This window comes from Protopterus annectens, chromosome 1.part0 (genome assembly GCF_019279795.1).
Source record: "Protopterus annectens isolate FY-2018-M chromosome 1.part0, PAN1.0, whole genome shotgun sequence".
NCBI classification, from domain to species: Eukaryota; Metazoa; Chordata; order Ceratodontiformes; family Protopteridae; genus Protopterus; species Protopterus annectens.
Genome location: NC_056725.1, coordinates 1,897,471,367 through 1,897,493,996, shown reverse-complemented (window position 1 = coordinate 1,897,493,996; position 22,630 = coordinate 1,897,471,367).

The window sequence follows — 22,630 nt, the reverse complement described above, 5'->3', positions numbered from 1 at the left end:
TTTGCTATTGCCTAAAAAGGCTCTAAATGGGGTGGATAAAATTCTAACCAAAATCCAGAAGCCCATAGGGGATAGGTGCAGACTATCTTTTTCAAAGCAATGCGGTCTGTTGACCATATCCTCCCAGGCTGACAGATATTGAATCTCCCTGGAATGACACCAGAAACTAGGCCAATTGTTAAAGTCAATCATTTTTTGCTCATACAGTGTGGTGAAAGTAGAATGCTGCTCAATGCAAGGCACATATTCAAAGAGGTCCATAATGCCTCTCTTCATATAATCTAGAGAGGTATGTCTGAGGACATTTACACCCACATGGACTATGACAGAATCATACTGGTACCTGTGAGGGCAAGGATTTGAATGCATGTGTAACTTGGTGGATCCTGGCTCCAGATAAGCAACTGACCAGAATCTTCTCCTATGTCAGCATGGTAAGTGGGGTATACAATAGAATTTCCTATGACAAGAGTTCTGGGTAAATTGTTTGCTTGCATTATGGGCTTTGTTTTCCTGAGTTCATTGGAAGTAGGATTACATGCAGTGTTTGGTGTTGCTTTTGGTGTATCCTTTAGAGACTGCTGAGGACAGGCATTGTTGTTTGCAGGCTTAGAAAGTCTTTGAGGTTTGGGAAGATTGCTTTGTAGTGCTTCAGCGTATGATGGTCTTTGTGCATAGACAGGATGTGTGGTGGATGTGGTGTCTGTTTGTTCCTGACAACCTTGTTTGTATGCAAGATTTTTACTTCCAAGGAAATTGTGCACATACATCTCTCACATACAGTTTTGGTTTCTTTGGGGATTAAAAGGCTGTCAGTGACCATGAGACAATTGTGACTTTTTCTCAGGCTACCCATACCTCCCAAGTTGGCTAAAGAGACATTTGGAAAATGCATATTTACATTGTTCGGGCTTGTATAAGGGTGGGCTATTAGGGTCTGGGGAATGGGTTGTATAGAGAGGTCTTCTATGGTGTTTTCTAGGGTTATGGGCTAGAGTTGAATAGTGCTAGGATATCGTATTATATAATGCTAAGATATGGTATTATTGTTATCTGATGCACATGCGAGCCGCTTTGATCTTAACTCCATGCAAGGTGTCACTACATTGAAGGCTACAGTCCTAGTAGTAGTTTTATAGGTAAACATGACTGTCTAGCTGCTTGCATCTGTGCAGGACACTGCCAAATGCTACTGTACAGTGAGCAACCCCATGAAAACACACAATTTATAAAAGCAGCAAGGAAAGTGCAATTTAACTTCTGAGCAGCCCTATGGCCAATAAACTACACTTTGAGCCCTTTTGCAGTGCTTCCCAGCTCAGATAGCCCAGATAAAAACCTTCTGCCACAAGCAGCTAGCTGCCCTGAGCTTAACTTTGTGGAATGTGTCACTAAACTGCAGGTTACCGTCCTAGTACTAGTTTTATTGGTTAACTTCTATGTTTTTCAACTCAAACTAGGCCACCACCTCCTCCCACTAGATGGAATATCCCAGTTCTCTTAATGTAAAAGCTCAAAGAAATTGCTTGAGAGTGTATGCTACCACAAAACATCTTTTAACGAACTAGTTAGACATGGCAATTTCAAGTCAATCAGACCAATAGCAAGACAATTTGGGCACATGTAGTAATTTCAACGTTAAATATAGATAAATACACAAATAAAATGATATCATTAGTTGATTGCTAAAATAGTCTCTGGAAGTGTGATTTCTAAATACAAATACTTAACTTGTGCCTGGATGGGATGCAAGGAAATCACTTCAGAGGCACAGGCGAGGACACCAAGTGTTGCTGAGTTCTGTGGGAATCTTAGTTAAGAGACCTGAAAGATACCAAATTTATACAAGCACTTAAAACAAAGGAAACTGTGTAGAATCTCTTTAGCTGGGCAAAATTGCAGGAATACAATTTAGTACCAGCAAAAATACAAAGTAGCAATATACACAGTAATGTTGCCAGCACAGCTCTTCAAAAAGGCAGCCCTCAGCAATCATCAGACAGTACAACATCACGGGTATTTCATAAAGATTTAATGTGCAAAAATCAGCAGATAAACCAGTTAAATGAAGTGCAAAATAGTATGATAAATAAATCTTGTATCTGCCAAGAATGGCACATGATTTACTCAGGTCCCCCCCAGAGTGTGACAGAGATGCTAAACAGCTGGAAGCTTTGTGAAAATGGCAATTTGTAGAAACAGGCTAGCTAAAGAACAATACTTGTTTGCTGAATGGACTATCAGTATGATGGATCTATGTAAAATAATGGCTGGAAAAAGTACTTAATCATCTTATACAAATGAAAATAGCAATCAAAGGGAAATGGGGGACTTTGGTAGTCAGATTACCATATGGGGCGAAAGTCAAGACACCCTGTTTTTTAAAATAACAACAGCAAAAGGGTGCAACTGTTGGAACAAAATTCAAGCTGATGTATGAAGCCAGAAAAGTCAGATACTACAGCTTGTCGTTCACAGTATATCAGGTCAGCACGTGAGCTGAAAGGGCCAGAAAAATGTTTTGGGCAAGTGGCATATAGGCTTAATTAAACAAAGACCAAGACAGCAATCAATCTGTAAAACAGATCTGTACAAACAAAGGGAAAAAAATCCAAGAGCTTTTACAACACAGCCAAGCCCCCACCAAGGCAGATTGTAAATGCTATGGCCTATAATTTTACCAATATTGTCTCAGACAAAAAATAAAAATAGTTTACTTAATGAAAATGTAAGGTGATGTAAGAAATCAGACAGATCAGATACCACATCTTGTCCACAGTATATCAGGACAGCATGTGAGCCAAACTAGCCAGGAAAATGCTTTGGGCCAGAGATACACAGACTTAATTAAACAAAGACCAGGATAGCAATCAGTTTGCAAAACGGATCTATACAAACCAGAGAAACACAAATCCAAGAAATTTGACAAATGAGTGAACCTTCTTTATAAATTTGTTTAGGATCCTGCTTTCCTATTAGTAAGTATATTTAAACTACATACACGTTTAGAGCATTTGGAAACAATTAATGTGTTCACTACAAGAGTTTGACACTAGATTCTTATATAAAAATGTCTGTTTCTCTTGGAGTCTGTGAAAATCTGAAGTTATGTGATCCTATCTCACCTACATTCTGTACTGATGGGTTCGGAGCCGATCCTCGGCTCCGACTCGGCACGCTATACTATAGAGCGAAGTCTCTTATTGGCTGAGCTATTCTACATCCCAGGATGCACCACCACTGCTTCCCCAGATCTCATTTGCCACTTTACAGCAAAGACGTGGTCTCGGACTTGGCTGAGCTAAGTGTCTATCTTTTTTCAACAAATTTCTGTCAGAAATTTTTGATTAACATACCCAAAAGCTGTTTTAACAGCTATCGTTGTTGTGTGACTGGTTTTGAACAAAGTTTTGTGGTGAAATTATCTTTTATTTGAGGGAAAGGATCCCGTTTTAGTTAGAGGGGCCTTGCCCTCGCGAGTGAGATATATTTTTTTAGTGAATCTTGTTGAGTGTTATAGTTGGACAAGTAATCCCATTTTCCATTAGAGGGATCTTGTCCTTGTTTGCTTCTTCTTTGACAGTTTTTGAAAGTTTTCTTTTTTAGTGTAGTGTTTAGAACACAATATGTCGAAAGAGCACAGACCTTCTGGGTTCAAGAAGTGCTCTAAATGCAGCTATAAAATGTCCATAACGGACGATCACTCTCTATGCGTGTATTGTTTAGGCCCTATACACCTTCAGGAGTCATGCAGCATTTGTCACGGGTCCTCCAAGAGAGGAAAAACAAATTGATTTTAAAGGGGCTTATTAAACCTACTTTTGAGGAAGCTTTATCTTCTTCCTCTTCTCCATCAAAGAAAAAGAAATCGTCGGCTCCGACCAACCCGTCGGAACCGGCCACAAAGAAATCTCGGCAGGCTTCTCCATCGGCTCCACGGACTTCAGAGCCGAGGGCGGAACAGTCTGCCTCGATGCCTCCAGCCTCGACTCCTCTGGCTTCGGAGCCGACGGCTAGAGCTTCGAGAGGCGGGTCACCTTCATCGGCTCCACTGACTTCGGAGCCGATGAGAGTTGCCCGCTCAGACTCTTCCCCTTTGGCACCGAAGTCTACTTCGGCTCATCGAGACGATTCGGTGCCGGTCCCCCAGTCCTTCGGAACTGGTGGAGAAGTCAATTCAAACTCGTTCGATCTCTTCTCGGTCTTCGAGAATGCCGGATTCTGACATAGACAGGGTACTTCAAAGGCTGTTTCAGTCTCCAGTCTTCCAAAAGTTGGTCTCGGCTCCAGCCCAGTCGGCTCTGGAGCCGATTGTCCACCCTGTTGTTTTGGTTCCTCCTCCAACAGCCTCGGCACCGTTGGAGTCGGTGCTGGTGGAGCCGGTGGAGGTTTTCAGGTCGGCTCCGACCCTTACTCCAACCCCGACCTTCGGGTCGGAGTTCGGTACATGGACCTCCTCGGTCGGCCCCGGGGGTGACGCTTCAGGACTGTTGTTTTCTGTTCCAAGCCACCCTCTCGGTGTGTCGGCTGCGGGAGTGCCGTCTACTGTTGTGGCCTCGGGGGTCGGACCTTCCCAGGACTCGGGGGGTCCGGCCTTCAGGGCCATGAGGAGTGCTTTGGCCATCTTCCTTGGCTACCTCCACCATCTCTCCAGCACCTCCCCTTGGCACGGAGACTGGTTTCTTTGTTGTCCCCCTGTCTCAAGACAGCAGAGCCCTGGGGCCTGAGGTCACCCCCATTGGGGGTTCCCCCCTTCCTGGAGGTCCTTCCGAGGCTTCTTCGGAGGAACCTCCCAGGAAGACACAGTGCAAGAGGAAGCACGTCGACTCCCCGGAAGAGTCTCTCACCTCGGACACCGACCTCGATGATGCAGAGGGGTCCCCTAAGTCGTCCTCGGATGATGTCTCCTTTGCGGACATCTTAGAAATCCTGAAGCAATGAGACGACTGGCAGTCCAAACCCCCTTCTGCTGAGGAGTCGGTATTCCTCAAGGCCTTCAGGGCTCAGCCCTCCACCTCCTGGGTGTCTCCGCCCTTCGATGAGCTTCTAGATTTGATCTCTCGAAGGGTGTGGGAGCACCCAGATTCCGTGGAACCGGTGCCAGCTCGCCCCAATAAATTTCTTTCAGCCCCCCCCCGAAAATGAATTCCTCTCTAAAGGTGTGGCTGTAGATGCCCTGGTGGTGGCATCTGCTACCCAACAAGATGTGGCAGAGGAGTCTACGTCTGTCCATCCTCCTAATAAAGAATCCAGGAGCATGGATCGGTACGGGAAGTGCACCCTTACTTCAGCAGCCTTTACTTTAAGGTCTCTGAATTATCTGACGCACTTCATCAGACTTCAGAGGGATCTGGTCAAAGAACTTTCAGATACCCTCTCTGGTAACCTACCTGAGCAGTTGGCCCAGACGGTTAGCTCTCAGCTGGCTACCCTATCATCATTATCGAACTCGTCCATGAGGCTCATTTTGTATGCAGCCGAGGGGGCGAGTAGAGTGGCGGGAACAGGTGTTGCTCTACGGAGACAAGCCTGGCTCCGCCTGTGTCACTTTGTGGAAGCCTTCAAGTCTTCCTTTGCCGACGCTCCCTTCGATGGGTCCTCTCTCTTTGGACCCAAGGTAAAGGACACCTTGACCCACTGTGAACAAGAAGGTAAGACCTTGACTGCCGTAGGAGCATGGTTTTCCACTCCCTTCAGGCCTTATCCCAAGGCTAGAAGGGGGGGGGAAGATGTGGTTTCGTAAATCTCAAAAGGCTTACTCCTCACAGCAGGGCGATCCCCCTTCTAGAGGCAGAGGAGGGGGAAATTTTTCAGGAAGACGCCGTCCCAGAGGTGGCGGAGGCCCCCGCAACACTGGAGACCGCGAGTCCTTTCATGGCTCTTCAACCTTCCAGCATCCCTGAAGGATTGCCCGACTGTGCAGCTCCGGAGTCAGTTGGGGGCCGTTTTTCAAAGCACCTAAAGGCCTGGGAGAGTATCACCCAGGACTGATGGGTGCTCTGAATCATCGCCGGAGGTTACACCATCCCTTTTTCTCAGCTCCCCCCACCATCCCAGAAAATCCCGGACCCACCACCCAGTCAACGGGATCTGGCAGCCATCGAAATCTCAAAGCTGCTTCAAAAAGGAGTCATCCAACCGGTCCCCAAAGGTCAGACCGGATTAGGGACTTACTCAAGATACTTTTTGGTGCCAAAAAAAGACCGGGGACTTGAGGCCCATTTTGGATCTCAGCAAACTAAACCGATCTGTCAAGAAGTCCAAGTTCCAGATGGTCACCTTACAATCCATTCTCCCGCTGCTGGAGAAACGTGTTTGGATGTGCTCCATAGATCTCAAGGACACCTATTATCACATCCTGATAGATCAGGCATCCAGGAGACACTTGCGCTTCAGCCTGGGAGACAGTCATTTTCAGTTCCGTGCACTGCCCTTTGGTCTCACCACAGCCCCCAGGGTGTTCACCAAATGTTTGGCGGTGGTGACTGCTCACCTGAGAAGTCTAGGATTCCAGGTGTTCCCATACCTAGACGACTGGCTCCTAACTGCCACCTCCAGGCGTCTACTCTTACAAAACCTAGCAGCCACTATTTCTTTAGGCAACTCCCTAGGAATCACCTTCAATTGGGCAAAGTCTGTGTTGCTGCCATCTCAGCGCATACGGTTTATCGGAGTAGAGATTGACTCAAAGCAAATGCGGGTCTATCTTCCTACAGAGAGGATAGAAACATTACAATCTCAAGTTCAAGACTTGCTCCTCAAATGCCAAGCCCCAGCCAGGATGGTCCTACAACTGTTAGGTTCCATGTCGGCCACCGTTCTCCTAGTCCCCTTGGCAAGGTTACATATGAGGATTCTCCAGTGGCGCCTGTCAGTCCAGTGGTCTTATCAGGATCTCCCTCTCAATCATCTCATTCTGATCATGGAGACATGCAAACGGGACCTTCGTTAGTGGCTTCTTTCCTCCAACCTAGATCAGGGGCGACCTTTTGTTCCACCACCTCCAGTGGCCACCTTGACTACGGACGCCTCCCAGATGGGGTGGGGGGTCATTACCTGGGCAGGTCGGTCCAAGGCAAGTGGCATCCTGACGAGAGTCTCCTCCACATCAACATACTAGAAATGAGGGCGGTGCTTCTATCGCTGCAAGCACTACACGAGTACCTTCCCCCGGGCATGATTGCCATTCAGTCCGACAACATGTCAGTAGTCTGGTACCTGAACAAGCAGGGAGGGACCAGATCCTACCCCCTTTGCAGAGAGGCCATGAAAGTATGGGATTGGGCGATTGCAACCAATCGTTTTCTGGTAGCAACACACATTCCAGGGAGATCCAACGTGATAGCCGACAGACTGAGCAGAACTATTCTCTCCCCTCACGAGTGGTCTCTGAACGACAGAGTGGCAACTCAGATTTTCAGAAGATGGGGAAGTCCTTGTTGCGACCTTTTTGCAACCCCCCTCAACATGAAATGCCAACAGTTCTTCTCTCTGACCCCAGTTCCGGGGGAGATTCCCAAGGACGCCCTAGTCCAAGATTGGCCCACCAGCCTACTGTACGCCTTTCCACCAGTTCCCCTTCTTCCCAGGGTGATCCAGAAGGCAATTCACTTGGAGAGCAAGATGATTTTAGTTGCCCATACTGGCCTCGTCAAGTCTGGTTTCCCTTTCTTCGGAAATATGCACTGGATGGTCCATGGTTCCTGAACCAGTTTCCGGACCTCTTGATCCATCAGTCAGGACAACATCATCAGTCCCTTCACTCGTTGAGGTTAACAGCTTGGCTCCTCCTCTTCCGACCATAGTCAGGAACCATGCTTTGGACCCGGAAGTCATACATATCTTGTCCTCGGCCCACAAGACTTCTACTAAAAAAATGTATAACAGCAAATGGAAGAGATTTGCTATTTGGGCCCAACTCCGGGGATTAGATCCCATAACTGTCCCGGTGTCAGAGGTTCTGAAGTTTTTAGCTTCTCTATTCAATCAAGGTTCTTCGGTCTCTACCATCAAGGTTCAATTGGCAGCTATTTCCAATTTTCATGAAACTATAGACCCTCCTTTGATGAGCAACAAATTGTGTAAAGCCTTCATGAAAGGTGCTGGGCTGCTACGACCTCTGATTTCTCATCCCGCTCCACCGTGGGATCTTAATGTGGTGTTAGGTGCTTTGACCTCTTCCCCCTTCGAACCGGCAGCAACTTGTGACTTGAAATTTCTTTCTTGGAAGACTGCTTTTTTGGTTGCACTTACATCAGCCAGAAGAGTTTCGGAACTTCAAGCCCTATGTGTCAAACCACCGTACCTGTTTTTTCACAAGGATAGAGTATCCCTCAGGCCTAATCCATCCTTTGTTCCTAAGGTTTGTTCTAGTTTTTGTCTGCAACAGTCTTTGGAACTTCCAGTTTTCTTCCCAAAGTACTCAAACAGAGCGGAATACATCTTCCACACATTGGATGTTCACAGACAATTGCGCTTCTATTTAGATAGGATGCACCAAACACGGAAAACAGATCAGTTGTTTGTGTCCTTTTCAGACAATAAATTGGGCAAAGCCGTCATGAAGGTCACTATTGCCAAGTGGATCAGAGACTGTATCAGTCATACTTACTTCCTTTCTAATAAAGAGCTTACAACCACAGTAAAAGCTCATTCTACAAGGGCTATGGCTACTTCGACAGCCTTTCATTCTAAGCTTGCCATTAGTGACATTTGTGCTGCGGCTACATGGTCCTCTCCTCACACTTTCATTTCTCATTACAGATTGGATGTGGCATCTCGGGGGCGAGCTTCCTTCAGTTCCACAGTTCTCAGGAGTGTTTTCCAGTGAGCCACCCAGGAATTAGGTGCTAGGGACGCTGTCCCATCAGTACAGAATGTAGGCGAGATAGGATCACATAACATCTTTTAGTTATGTACTTACCATAACTTTAGATGTTTGGGATCCATCTCGCCTACATTCCTAATAATCCACCCTCCTTCCCCCTGCCTTGGAGATCAGAAGAGACCGGACGGTTCGAGTTCAGCCGTTTCATCTTGAAACATCTGGTAATGTTATATCAACAGTCCATGTATGTGTGCGGACAAACAAGATCTGGGAAAGCAGTGGTGGTGCATCCTGGGATGTAGAATAGCTCAGCCAATAAGAGACTTCGCTCTATAGTATAGCGTGCCGAGTCGGAGCCGAGGATCGGCTCCGAACCCATCAGTACAGAATGTAGGCGAGATGGATCCCAAGCATCTAAAGTTATGGTAAGTACATAACTAAAAGTTTGGTTTCTTTAATGCTGATGTCTGGGAATCTAGCTCATGGAACTTTCAAAAATATTATCAAAGGTATGCACTATTAGGAGGAATGGACAAAGATTTAGGCTATTCTAATCCCAGAAGCTCAAAGCATCTCTCATACACAGTACACATTTCTTTTCACCACCTAATATGTTTTTCCATTAATTTCACAAGTTCCACAAAGGCTCAACATTTTGGAGGGACCCTAAGAGAATGGAGTCATTCTTGTTTGTGGTATAACACATAGGCAGCAAGTGGTTTGAATAGACAACATATTGTAGCTGACTATCAGATGACAGTTCAACTGTGAGCTCCTTTTTCTTCTGTTGCTGTGTAGTCACAACTGAAGTCAATGGAGTGGGTATGGAATCATAGCTGGAAAAGATCTCTGTAAGTCTGCAAGGTACTCAACAAAGTGTAATTAAAAATATATATTGGTAAGCTCATGGATATCTGTCTGAATGATGACAGAAGGACAAGCATCTCAGCTCTACACAAGGTGGAAATTGAGGAAAATATAGTCAGGGAGAGTCACCAAACTTGGAAAAGAAGCAAAATGTGGAAAATCCACCAAATCACTGGAGCTTATGGTTCTAGAATTTTCAAACTCAATTACAAATCCCAGGGCCTAAGAAAGGACTTGTCATACGCCACCTAAAATTACCCAGAAACTGTTGTGCAGCTGTAATGCAGCAGCAGATTTGGAGCCCTGGCTAATGTATAAGGCTGCAAACCAACTGCACCACTCTGGAGTAGGTTAGCACAGGCAGGGCAATGATTAAAAGTAATGGATTAAAGAAGGTGAAGGCCACCCTTACCAGGCTAAATACCTCTAACCTCAGTGGGGCAAAGAGTCTCTACGGCCTCTTACACTATCGTCTACTTTTCTTAACCACAGATAATGTGTGTGTTTTTCATTTTCTTGTAGCAAATCTACTTTCTTTGGGATCTGCTTCCTGAGCAATGTACTGGTTTTTAGATCACTCAAAGGTAAAGACACCCCTTTCTAAATAACCTGATGACATTTTTAATTCTCTTATGCAAAAATTTCTTACTGAAAGTTTTACAGTGCTCAAAGTTTAAAATGTCACAGTTTTTTCTTCAAATAAAATAAGCATTGTAGATGTCAATCTTTAGGAAGAATCCTCCAAAGACACACTAATTAATGATGTTTTCCAGGTATGACATGCCACCAGAATAAATATACCCAAAAAGAAACACAACAAATAGGTAAAGAGAATAAATACAATAAGGTAGTACTTGAAACATTCAGTTGCACCAACATGGCAGCACCTGACAGGTTCATACAAGGACTGACTGAATATTTGGGCGACAAGAGAAGAATTCAAGTTGGTTTGAGCTACTGTCACTTTGCAGCTAAGTCTGCTTCTGATATCCCCTGAGTGGGAAAGAACCTGGTCCCATAAGGAGGAATGCTCTTGCTGGTCTTAAACTCTGTCTAGAAAGCAGAGGTCCACCTGCAGCTACTTCTCTTTCTAATCAATATGCTGTGACAATGATCCTTATGCTGAACATTTGAAGGTGATAGGTGAAGAACCGTGGAAGTATTTACTGAACATAGGAAAAGTGATTGTGACTGAACAGGGACAGATGTAAGGGTGTTTATTATAGAAAGATTAGAACATCAGGAGCAGAGACAGAGAGGGTCATGACAGTGACAAACATAATAATGGGGTGTATCTTCAGTGGTATATACTCTGAGGAAAGGAAGTAATGTTCTCAGTTTACCAAACTTAGACTAGGATGTAACGAGTATGTTCTCAGTCTACCAAACTTAGACCAGGATATAACTTGAGTAAAATCTGTACAGCTCAGAAGTGTATACAGGGTGAGAGATATCAAGCTTCTGGAAGGATCCAAAGGGAGGTTTATCAGGCAGGTGTGTGGAATGGAAAGAAAATAATAAAATCCCAAAGATTAGAGAAGCTAGAGTTCTTCTCAATTCAGACAAACAGAAATAAGAAATATGACATCAGTGCAAAGTCCATGTTTGGGAGATACAAATGGCCAACCTGAACAGTAAGGACAGGCAGCAGGCTGTAATGACTGACTATTCAATGGAACTGTGAAAGTACAATTGAAAGAGAGGTCTCTGCATCCAGGGAATGAACTTCCTTAATGGTCGGTGGGCAGGTAATCCACAGAGACAGTCAAGACTTCACAGGGCAGGATGTGGCCAAGATGGTGACAGTCTAACACCACTGTTTCACTTCTCTGCTACTGGAATTATATTTCTGACAGGAATTATAAAATATAAGTCAACCTAATCTCCTTATTTCTGTGGAACTATCTTCCTTTTATCATTTGGAAATATGTTGTCTATTTTTTTATCATTTTCAGTTATATTCCTGTAATTATCTAAGCAAAAAGGTATCTGTTCATTACTTCAAGATGAATTATTCCAAAACCAACTCACAAAATATGTCAGTAAAGAAGGAGCTGCAGTCAGTTCTTACAAATATCCAAGAATTATCAATAAAAATGGATACGATGAACAATAAAGTGGACATCTTTAAAGAAAATATACTGAGTAATTTAGTCAATTACATGAAATAATGAAACAACAGAAACCCAAATCACAGGCATGGAAGATGCTTTAAATGATATCAAGGGAAGGATAACAGAAGATGAGCATAACATTGAATTCCTGTTAGAACAAAATATGATATTGCTAAACAAAGTAGATGACCTTGAAAATAGATCCAGAAGAGATAATATTCATATTTATGAATAACCAGAGAAACTGAAGTTGACAACATACTTAATTTTCCTAACTCCTGGCTTCCTAAGATTTTAAATCTTCTATATCTTGGTATTGAAAGAGCTCACAGGTCACTGGTGGTCCCTTCATCGACAAAAGAGGCAACCCCAAAATCCATAATTGTAAGATTTTTTTCATGCCAAAATACAGAACTGATTTTAAAAACTGCTTGGTCTAATTCTTGGTAAAGTTTAATGAGCACATCATAGTGTTTGATAATGATTATTCTATCAAAAAGAAAATAATTCCTTCCTTTAATGAAAGAAATGAAAAAGAATCAAATTAAAGTTTAGCTATTATTCCCAGCAAGACTAAAGGTATTCCTCCAAGAAGGAATTAAAACATTTGAGTCTCTGAAAATGGCTGTCTTTTTTCAAGTCTAATAAAATTTTAGATCAAAAAGATAAGATGGACTGGAACAATATTTCTCTGAAAAGACATGCGGGAAAAAGTAACTTGAAAACAACTAAGAAGAAGAAGAAACTGATGGACAAATAAATATATTACTTTTACCATTTTTTTCTATTTCAGCTGAACATAAGGAATATTACTCTTGTATATAATATATACTTGGCGAAACACTAAATTTTTCTTAATAAGTTGCTCTTGTTATTTCAACCTGTAAGGGAAAATGGACATTTCAACAGATTCTACATGAAAGGTAAAAATGATTTATTCTGCTATTTTACTAATGAAATGAAATCCTTTAATAGTTCTTAAGTATACATTACTGGGTTTACTTTTATATATTATAGTTTATCCTAATAAATTACTTAATCTTCTTAAAATATATTCTCCTTCTCTCTCTTTCCCATCTCTCTAATTTTCTTCCTCTTTTCTTTCTACATTCTGTTTTACGCTCACCTTGTTTACATGTATAAATTCAAATATACATAAATATATCTTGTAAGTTTAATGTAGGATTCAAATTATATAGCTGCAAGAGTGTGTGAGTGCAGTGTGTGTGTGTGTGTGTGTGTGTGTGTGTGTGTGTGTGTGTGTGTGTGTGTGTGTGTGCCTGCATGTATGGCTGTGTGTGTATGTGTATGTTTGTATGTATGCCATTGGAATATTCAGTTTCATTTATGTTGTACTTTGCTTCACTAAAGTAATGAGCTGGTGTGATGTAATTAGTGGATTGTTTTGATTTGTGCCTTGAGCTATGGGCAAATATTGGACTCAAGATCCTGAGTGCTGTATAGGTATCAAGACATACAAAATTGTTTTGGCATGTCTGTGCCTTCCTATGGAGTTGTTTAGTTCGATGTTGTGGCTGTTTCTTTTTTCTGTGTCATGAAAAGGAGAGAGAGACTTTGTTTCTGGACAGTATTTTAAGGAGGATGATTGCTTGTTTTGTATAATGCTTCATATTAATGTTATTCATGTTAAGCGAGTTTCTTAGACTTTTATTTTACTTGCATTGCATCTTTTGATTTTTGGATGTTTTGCACTTCCAATGGTGAGTTGCAAGTATGAGCGGTCTGATTTGAAGCTTTTTCTTCTTACATCTCTGCCTTGCTGCCAGGGTCTCAAACTATGTAGTTTGTTTTTTATTTAAATGTAAATCAAAACCACTTTCTGAATTGTTTCTCATTGAAGCTGTAGCTGCAGAAGTGATGTAACTGTTTAAAGGTCAAATGTGAAACTAATGTAAGCTAGTGTGAGCAGATGAGGAAGGTAAATACTGGCCAAGATTCAATAAACTCTGTGTAGGAATAGTGATATTCCTACAAGGAGTAAATGGTGTCTGTGTTCGCATCCCCCTCTCAGCGGAGCACCATACATATTAATGAAGGCACGCTACTGAGATGGTTCTGCAGACACAGATACTGAATGAGTGCAAGGGGCATGTTGCAGTACTGCTCGCAGAACTGTTACATGCCCCCTCCACTGTCAAAGTGCCATACGGCACTTTAGAATCTTTTTAGTGTCCATGGACACTGAAAAGAGGTCTGTGAATGGAATGCAATGGAGGGGGTTTGTGATAGAAACTGTAGCACAACCCCTGCATTGTGAATGTGGTGTACAGCACTTGATAGTTAAATAGTTAAAAGTTGCAGACTCCAAATCTGACCTCAAGGCAGTGACAAGTGGAGTGCCACAGGGTTCCATCCTGGGACCTCTCCTGTTTAGTATCTACTTCTCTGAAGTACAGGCTAACACAGAAGGCCTCTGGCTGATGAAGTTTGCAGATGACTGTAAACTAGGAGCCATAGTCAAGTCCCCAAATGATGTGGACATCCTACAGAAGGGCCTCACTGAGACAGATGCCTGGTGTCAGAGCCATGGCCTCAAGCTCAATGTCAAAAAGTGCAGTGTTATCCCCTTTGGTAAAAACTCTGTACCCATGAACTACCACATAGGCAGCAATCTACTTAACACTGAATGTGTGATAAGAGACCTTGGGACCCAGGTGGACAGTAGTCTCTTCTTTGATAGTCACATCGCCACAGTAGTCAGGAAGTCCTTCTACATGGCACACCTCATCATAAAAGGGTTCTCATCCAGGAAAAAAGAGGTAATTGTTCCCCTCTACTCGTCACTCATTAGACCCATTATAGAGTACAACGCCCCTTTTGGAATGTACCTCACAAGACATCTGCAGAAGCTTGAAAGGCCACAGAATTACCTCACAAAGAGGATTACTGGCCTCAAACAAATGCCCTACAGTGACTGCCTCAAAAAACACCAACTTTACTCCATAGCATATCGCCTACTGCGAGGTGATCTCTGCCTAACATATAAAGCTATGTCAAACCCAGAGCTGTTGGACATGCTACACCTAAAGAAATCCCAATCCCTCCAAGCTACACGCTCTAGGGACCTAAACCTTGTCACCACAATAAACAGGATATGCTGAAGGGATAGATTCCTGTCCCAGAGACTTCCTATACTCTGGAACAAGCCACCCATCTATGTCAAGCAAAGTTCATCATTAGCACTCTTCAAGAAAAATCTTGATGAGTGGATGGGAAATAGGAAATACACCCCGGGGATCACTTCTGTCTCTCTGCTGGACAGTGGCACAGGAAAATAACTTTCTTTGGTGGTGTAAGCTATGATACCTTGCTGGCTAGGTTTACGTAGGCCCTTGGGCTGATAGCCTAGTACCTACCTATGAACCTATGAACACACACCTCTCAACCCCCTACAGCAAGAAACCTGGCCAAAAGCCTTGAAATAAAAGTGGACAAAGGGCCAAAAATAGGGGAACAGTTTAAGGGTTGGGAGGGTGGCTTGATAGCTAAGGTGTTTGCCTTACAAACACAAGGTGCAGGGTTTGAGTCTCACAAGGGATAATTGGCTAGGCTTAAAATGGCTCGCAAGGGCAGTTAGCTTAGTGCTAAACTATGAACTATGAACTATGAACCTAAATATTTATCTTAGAAACTTAGAAAGTTGATAGAATAACAGGTTTTGCATTAGCAAAGATTGGCATGAAGAGTATGTACACTGCAACTGACATCCTGATATGTCAATACTGAAATATAGAAAAATTAGAACCATGTAGTCACAACCAGTAGTATATCACACAAAAAAACACCGTGGAACCAAGAACCAGCTGCTCGAAACGTGATAGGAAGCAAAAAACTTTTTTTATTTAAAAACAATACAAAAGGTTAAGCCCTTTCATCTAAGATACTAGACTTCATCAGAACAATTTAAACACAGTATTAGCAGTTTAAATATAGTATTCCAACCAATGGCAATCACCCTCTTGTGTTCAGACAACCCCCTATTACATCATGTCCACATGTTGGGATATGTGGATATTCAAATCCTAACATTAATCACACCTTGGCTTCTATTATTGGTTTAATGGAAATATTCTCATTTATACCTGGTGCAGTCATGGCATTTAATAAAATCTGCCATCTCACTTCCTTCTCACTTAATAAAGCCTTTATGCCCCCCCCCCCTCTATGATGTGGGAGTAACACTTCCAATATACCAAACTTAAACATATTGCAACTAGTGTTATCTCTAGTATGCCTATATAAGGCATTATTGATATCCCCTTTTTTGATGGCATATAGGTGGTCGTATATCCTATCCTTCAGACGTCAACCTGTTTTGCCCACATAAAATCCAGGACAGCTCATACACAAAGCTAGGTATATAACATTCCTGGTTTGACAATTACCCTTGGCAAAGGTTATTATAGTTTGATTCCTATTACCTACACACTTTGTAGGTTCTTGTAATATGGCAGAGCATTGATTGCATCTGCCACATTTACTGGTACCAGACGTCTGAGGTCTGGTATGCATATGACCTTTATATAACCTATTTTTCATATTACACCCTATTTTGTGGACAGATTTGGGATGTTCCCCCACCAATTCAAATAATTCTGGGTCACATTTCAGAATACTCCAATTGTTACAAATAATATTTTTTACGTCTATCGTGTTTTTCCCATAGGGTAGGATACACGCTTTATTAAACTTGTTATTTGTTATTTCTCTCTCCTTATCCATACCAATGCCAGCCTCAACTCTCAATAATGGCTTATATTTTTCCCCCATTCACTGCTTACATATGTCACAACATCATCAACTACTGCAGTGGGATAATCACATTCCTTAAATAATGCTCCTATATAAAGCAGTTCCCGTAGCATTTCATTATGCTCTGAAGTCATCCGAGCTGCCCTTATGCATTGCCCTTTTACTATATTTTTCTTTTGTATATTAGGATGACAACTGTTATATTCCAAACAGGAATTGCTAAAGGTTACTTTTCTGAAAATTCTAGACTTAAAACCAGTACTGGTATGAGAAATGTATGTATCTAAATAGGAAATACCTTCATTGCTGACATGATATGTAAATTTAAGAAAGGAGCTAGATGAGTGCAGATATCCAACAACATTTTCCACCATGCTTTCACTACCATCCCATAAAATAAATACATTGTCTAAGAATCTGATATAACATTTAATATGTTTCATCCAACTACTTTTGAATATTATTTGCTCTTCCCAATCCAAAAGGACTAGGTTGGCATACATTGGGGCACTGGCTGCTCCCATTGCCAACCCTTTGTTCTGCCTATAGTATTATCCCTCAAAATATATAAAGTTATATTCAAGTACAATGCTCATAAATTCACTGATAAGTAAAGTTCTATCCCAGTCCAAGTTGGCAAATTTCCTGATGCTATTAATAAACCTTTCCATCCCTTCATCTCATGGAATGCATGTGAATAAAATGACTACATCTATGGTAACAAAAATTAAATTATGCTTCCATAGACTAGATGTTAATCAATTTACAAAGTCCCATGAATCCTTAACTATGTACTTAGTTTTAGTATAAATAGGTTTTAGCCAAGTATCCACTACCTTACCGAAGGGGAAGGTCTTGGATTTGCTTCCTGAGATGATAGGCCTGTATGGTGGATTTAATATATCTTTATGGATCTTGGGAATACCCATGATAGTAGCCAATAGTGGGTGTTCTACCTTCAAGAATTTATACAAGTCTATCTCAGTTCTGTTGTCCAATAAATATTCTTCCAATAAGGAGTCTATAAGTTGGTAGGCGATATGTATCTCATTAATAGATGAGGCCTCATAAATATCAGAGTCCTGTAGGATGGTGTGTATAGCATTTAAATAATCATTGTTATCTACCAGTACTACCCCTCCACCTTTATCAGGTTGTAAAATTCTAATATTGTTATTAGCACTCAATTCATTTAATAAGTCATTTTCCTTTTTACTGAGGTTATATTTCATTTTCTGGTTTTTACTCTAATCTGATAATTTGTATATTTTATCAACCACCTTCTCAAAACTAGCCAATAAAGGGTTAAGTGGGGGGGTTAATGTACTTCTTTTTTTCAACTGTAGTTCACATTTCTTCTTTCCTACTTCTTTAAACTATACACCTAAATTCAATTTACGTAGGAATAATTTGAATTCAATAATATTATCCACCACATACATTTTTTTATTAGGTACAAATTTGATCCCTTTACTAAATAATGCAAAATGTTCTTCTTGTAATGTAAGTGTGGTGTAATTATATATAAAAAATTCCCTTTAGCATATTTGATTTCATCATACTTAACTATCTCTGTAGTCTCTTTATTTTTCACCTTTTCACTCTGTTTTCTCTGTATTGGTGAAATTGGGGGTTTCTTTGTGCCCCCCTTACCCTTCCCACTCTCTCCCATTCTGTTTCGTCCTCCAAAAAAGATTGAAATTCCTCAGTTTGTGGTTTATATGACCTCTCCGCTTCTTGGGAGTATCTATTCTTACCCTCCTGCTTTCTCTTCTCTTTATCTACCTTCTCCCAATTGTAAACTCTTCCCTCCTTATGCTGTGTCAGGTCTCTCTGTAATTTACCACACTTCCTATGGAAAATTTTTTGATTGTTACTTTTGGCATAAGAGAACTGTTTATTATATAGTTGTTGCCATTGGTCAAACAATAGATCTTGAGTAATACGTTCGTTCAAGGTTTCAACCTCCATGACAAGTTTACACAATTTACTATCATTATTTTTGATCAGAAATTTCATAAAGGTTATACCAAAACTGTCAAACATTACATTGCATTCATCCATCAGTACATCAGTCATATCTATACCTAGGGGCTTTTTGAAAAATCTAAGCCCCATAGATACAATAGTTAAATCAATGCAGCATTGTAAATAGGCATTATCCAACTGTATCCCTTTAATAACGTTTAATTTTTTACCAAAAACAAAAATCATTTGTTTTAATGTCCCATCAATTGAATCATTTGTGTTAATATTACCAGTTTTATCGTTATTAAATTTAAATTCCTGCACGTTAGATAGAAAGTTGTCAAGTCCGCCAAAGTTGTTATTAACATTAAATGTTCTCTGACTAGCAGATGAACAAGTAGGAGCTCTATTTGTAACAGTACCTTGGTTGCCGGCAGTGGCGACAACTGAATATGTTTTTTTTGGCACAGTTCTTTTTGGTATAGCTCCCAAGCTATGTACCTCATCCTCCATATTGTTGCCATCACCTTCTCCTTCACGACTGTTAGGTATCAACTGTATTTGACCAGCAACTATACCATGAGAGGATCCGGGTATGCTAGTAGGAGTATTAAATGAGTCCTCATGCTCGCCATGGCCAAGTAAAGCTCCAGCACTTCCAGGTGCATGACGCATGCTCTGCCATATTAGAAGAACCTACAAAGTGTGTAGGTAATAGAAATCAAACTATAATAACCTTTGCCAAGGGTAATTGTCAAACTAGGAATGTTATATACCTAGCTTTGTGCATGAGCTGTCCTGGATTTTATGTGGGCAAAACTGGTCGATGTCTGAAGGATAGGATATACGACCACCTATATGCCAACAAAAAAGGGGATATCAATAATGCCTTATATAGGCATACTAGAGATAACACTAGTTGCAATATGTTTAAGTTTGGTATATTGGAAGTGTTACTCCCACATCATAGACGGGGGAACATAAAGGCTTTATTAAGTGAGAAGGAAGTGAGATGACAGATTTTATTAAATGCCATGGCTGCACCAGGTATAAATGAGAATATTTCCATTAAACCAATAATAGAAGCCACAATGTGATTAATGTTAGGATTTCAATATCCACATATCCCAACATGTGGAAATGATGTAATAGGGGGTTGTCTGAACGCAAGAGGGTGATTGTCATTGGTTGGAATACTATATTTAAACTACTAATACTGTGTTTAAATTGTTCTGATGAAGTCTAGCATCTTAGATGAAAGCGCTTAACCTTTTATATTGTTTTTAAATAAAAAAAGTTTTTTACTTCCTATCACAGTTCGAATATTGAGATATAGCTATTTAAAATGGTTGTATTTTATTTTTTTCCTTTATATGTGTAGTTTAAATGTACCTGAGACGGTTGGCACACCGCAGCGCTTTGCTCAGCACTGCTTAAACATCTGTTAAGAGCTATATAGAAATGTATAGGGGTAGATTTGAATGCTGATTTAGCTTAGTGGTTAGAGTTTTGGCTTTTCATGCAGTAGTTCATGGTTTGAATAGCAAGACAGGCCGTTCAGCTTTTACAGGGGAAAGCATTGTGATATAATTTATTATTTATTTAATGATGTAGTAATTGATACTTGTTAACCAGGGTAGTGTAGCTGGTCCAAAAGTCCAGTGTCAGTGGATATATGATGTGAAATCCCCCACGTAAACACAAGTGTCCCAGACAGTAGAGTCACACCCCAAAGTAATGTAATCAAAGCACATAGGGGAATATCATGTAAAGTAAAATATATACACCTAATAATATGTCAGTAAGGAGTAATTAATGTCCAATTCATTAATTTTCTTTAAATGAAAACTGAGCAATGCTTAGCAGTGCTTAGCTGGTTTGAGTATTGCTAAGAAGTATAATTCTAAGCAGCATTCAGCCCACCTAAGTGGATTTGCACACTAAGGACTGCTCAGCATTTTCCCCTTTAAGCACTGCTCAACTCAGCTTAGCACATTTGCACACTACTGAGCTGTGCTTAGGATTTTCAAAAATAGTCCAATGATGGCAAAGGATGGGAATATGGCCTTATTTAAAATGCCCAGGTGGGAATACAGCCAGAAGCTGTTGTAGTTTGATCACTGCAGGAGCTATGTTTGCAGTTGGAGAGGAAGCGGTCTTTGAGGTCCAGCACTGGGGCATTTTGTTGTCCAGGGTCATGGCTGGGCTCCTTGTGCAATACATGATGACAGACTTCTGCAGGGCTAGTACCAGGGCTCCCAATACAAATATGAGGCCTGGGGCCATCTGGCATGTGACCTCACCAGTGCCACTGGAATTCCCCAAACTGGTGAGCAGGTACGACATCACTGTGCTGACCTAAAGCAGATAAAGGAGGCACTCTTGGCCCAATGGATTCAAGATGCTCGGGACAGCAATACTCCAGTAGTTTGTAAGCATTTCACCCATAGCTGTACCAAATTCTAGCCTGAGTTTGTGCTAGACAGGTATGCATAATGGTTGTTTTTCCCCTACAGCTGCAGAGAGGCTGTGCCAAGAGTCTGGTTAGTACAGATCTATCTTGCAGTATACAGTGCAATAAATAAGAAGGAGTACATTGTTTACTGACAGTAGGTGTAGTATGTTCTGAGTGTACTGAATAAATTGTCAGACCAATATTGATCTACAGGATATGCAGTACTACTGAAAGTAGAATCACAACTGTAATACAGCACTGTGTCATGTTACTCAAATAAAGATTTATACCACAAACTGGTGTGTTTACTCTGCTATGTTGTTGAAGAAGTAGAATGTGTATGGGTGCTTCACAGCAAATATGGCTTTGACAGCATGCATTAACTGAGGTTGTTCTAATAACCGGCTGTTACGCAAAACTGTAGATTGTGGAGCTGTAAAACAGGATATAAATGAAATTTGAAATATGTCCTGCACTAAGAGCTGAACCTTGAATAGTAATGTGTACTGCATTATAGTGTGTCCCCTGGATCATTGCCTTATGTTAACCTTTGCATTCCAGATCTTATTATTTCAAATGATTACACACAGTGCACTATCTGTCATGCATGAATCTTAGCCATGTATGTTCAACTGTCAATACAGTCTTTGGTGACACTACACTTAGATTACAAGGTCAGACTGTCTAACCAAGAGAGTATTAGGCAGAAATTAGTCAAGCGAGAGACAGCAATTCCCTAGTAGCTCAGTGTGATGAGAAATAGTTTTGTCATTTAATGTTGCACACACAGACCACAGTTGGAATCCAGGGAATGGTACTAAGATGTGTGAATATTTACACTCAAGTAATCCTGAATATTTGTAGAAGCAGTCAGGTAGTGTTAACAGATATGTTTTCCACAGGTCTTACAAATAAAGAAATGCATGTAGTAGCTGTATGAAGGGTATACTAATAAACCGTGTACAACTGTTTCAGTATCCAACCCCATGACTGAAAATGACAGCAGGATAGGTACATAAACCATGCACTCCTCCTGTTACATGTCTCTCAAGTGTTACACTGTCACTGCTAGTGATCACTGCTGCCAATAACCTTGGACACAGATATGAATCCAGGTGAAGTATGCCAGTAGCACACTCACACAGCATCAGTGCAGGGTTCACTTTCTTCGTCATATATGTAACCCTGACATGTACAAGTCCCCTCTAGTCATGTACCCAGATTTGTCACAGTTTTTCCCATACCATTCCAGGTTGACAGTTTAACAGTTATGTATGTGCTACAGAAGCTATGGGCCACAAGTAGATGAAAAGTGAGGGCAGACCTGTAGAATATTGAACAGTATTGTTGTGAAAAATAGAAGCCTATACAGTTGTTAATGGACTTCCCCCCACCCCCACCCCTTATTTGCATCATATACGATGAGTTGCTGTTGTGTCTTTCGGCTTTTCCCTGTTAGGGGTTGCCACAGTGGAACTCTGGTCCGCTAATGATTGGCAGTAGATTGTTACGTGCCGAGTTGCTGGCCTTGACGCACAACCTTCAACGAAGGTACGCCCATTCACGCATGTCTTCACACAGAAGACGCTCTAGCTGAGAGTTGAAAAGGACAATGTCGTACACCAC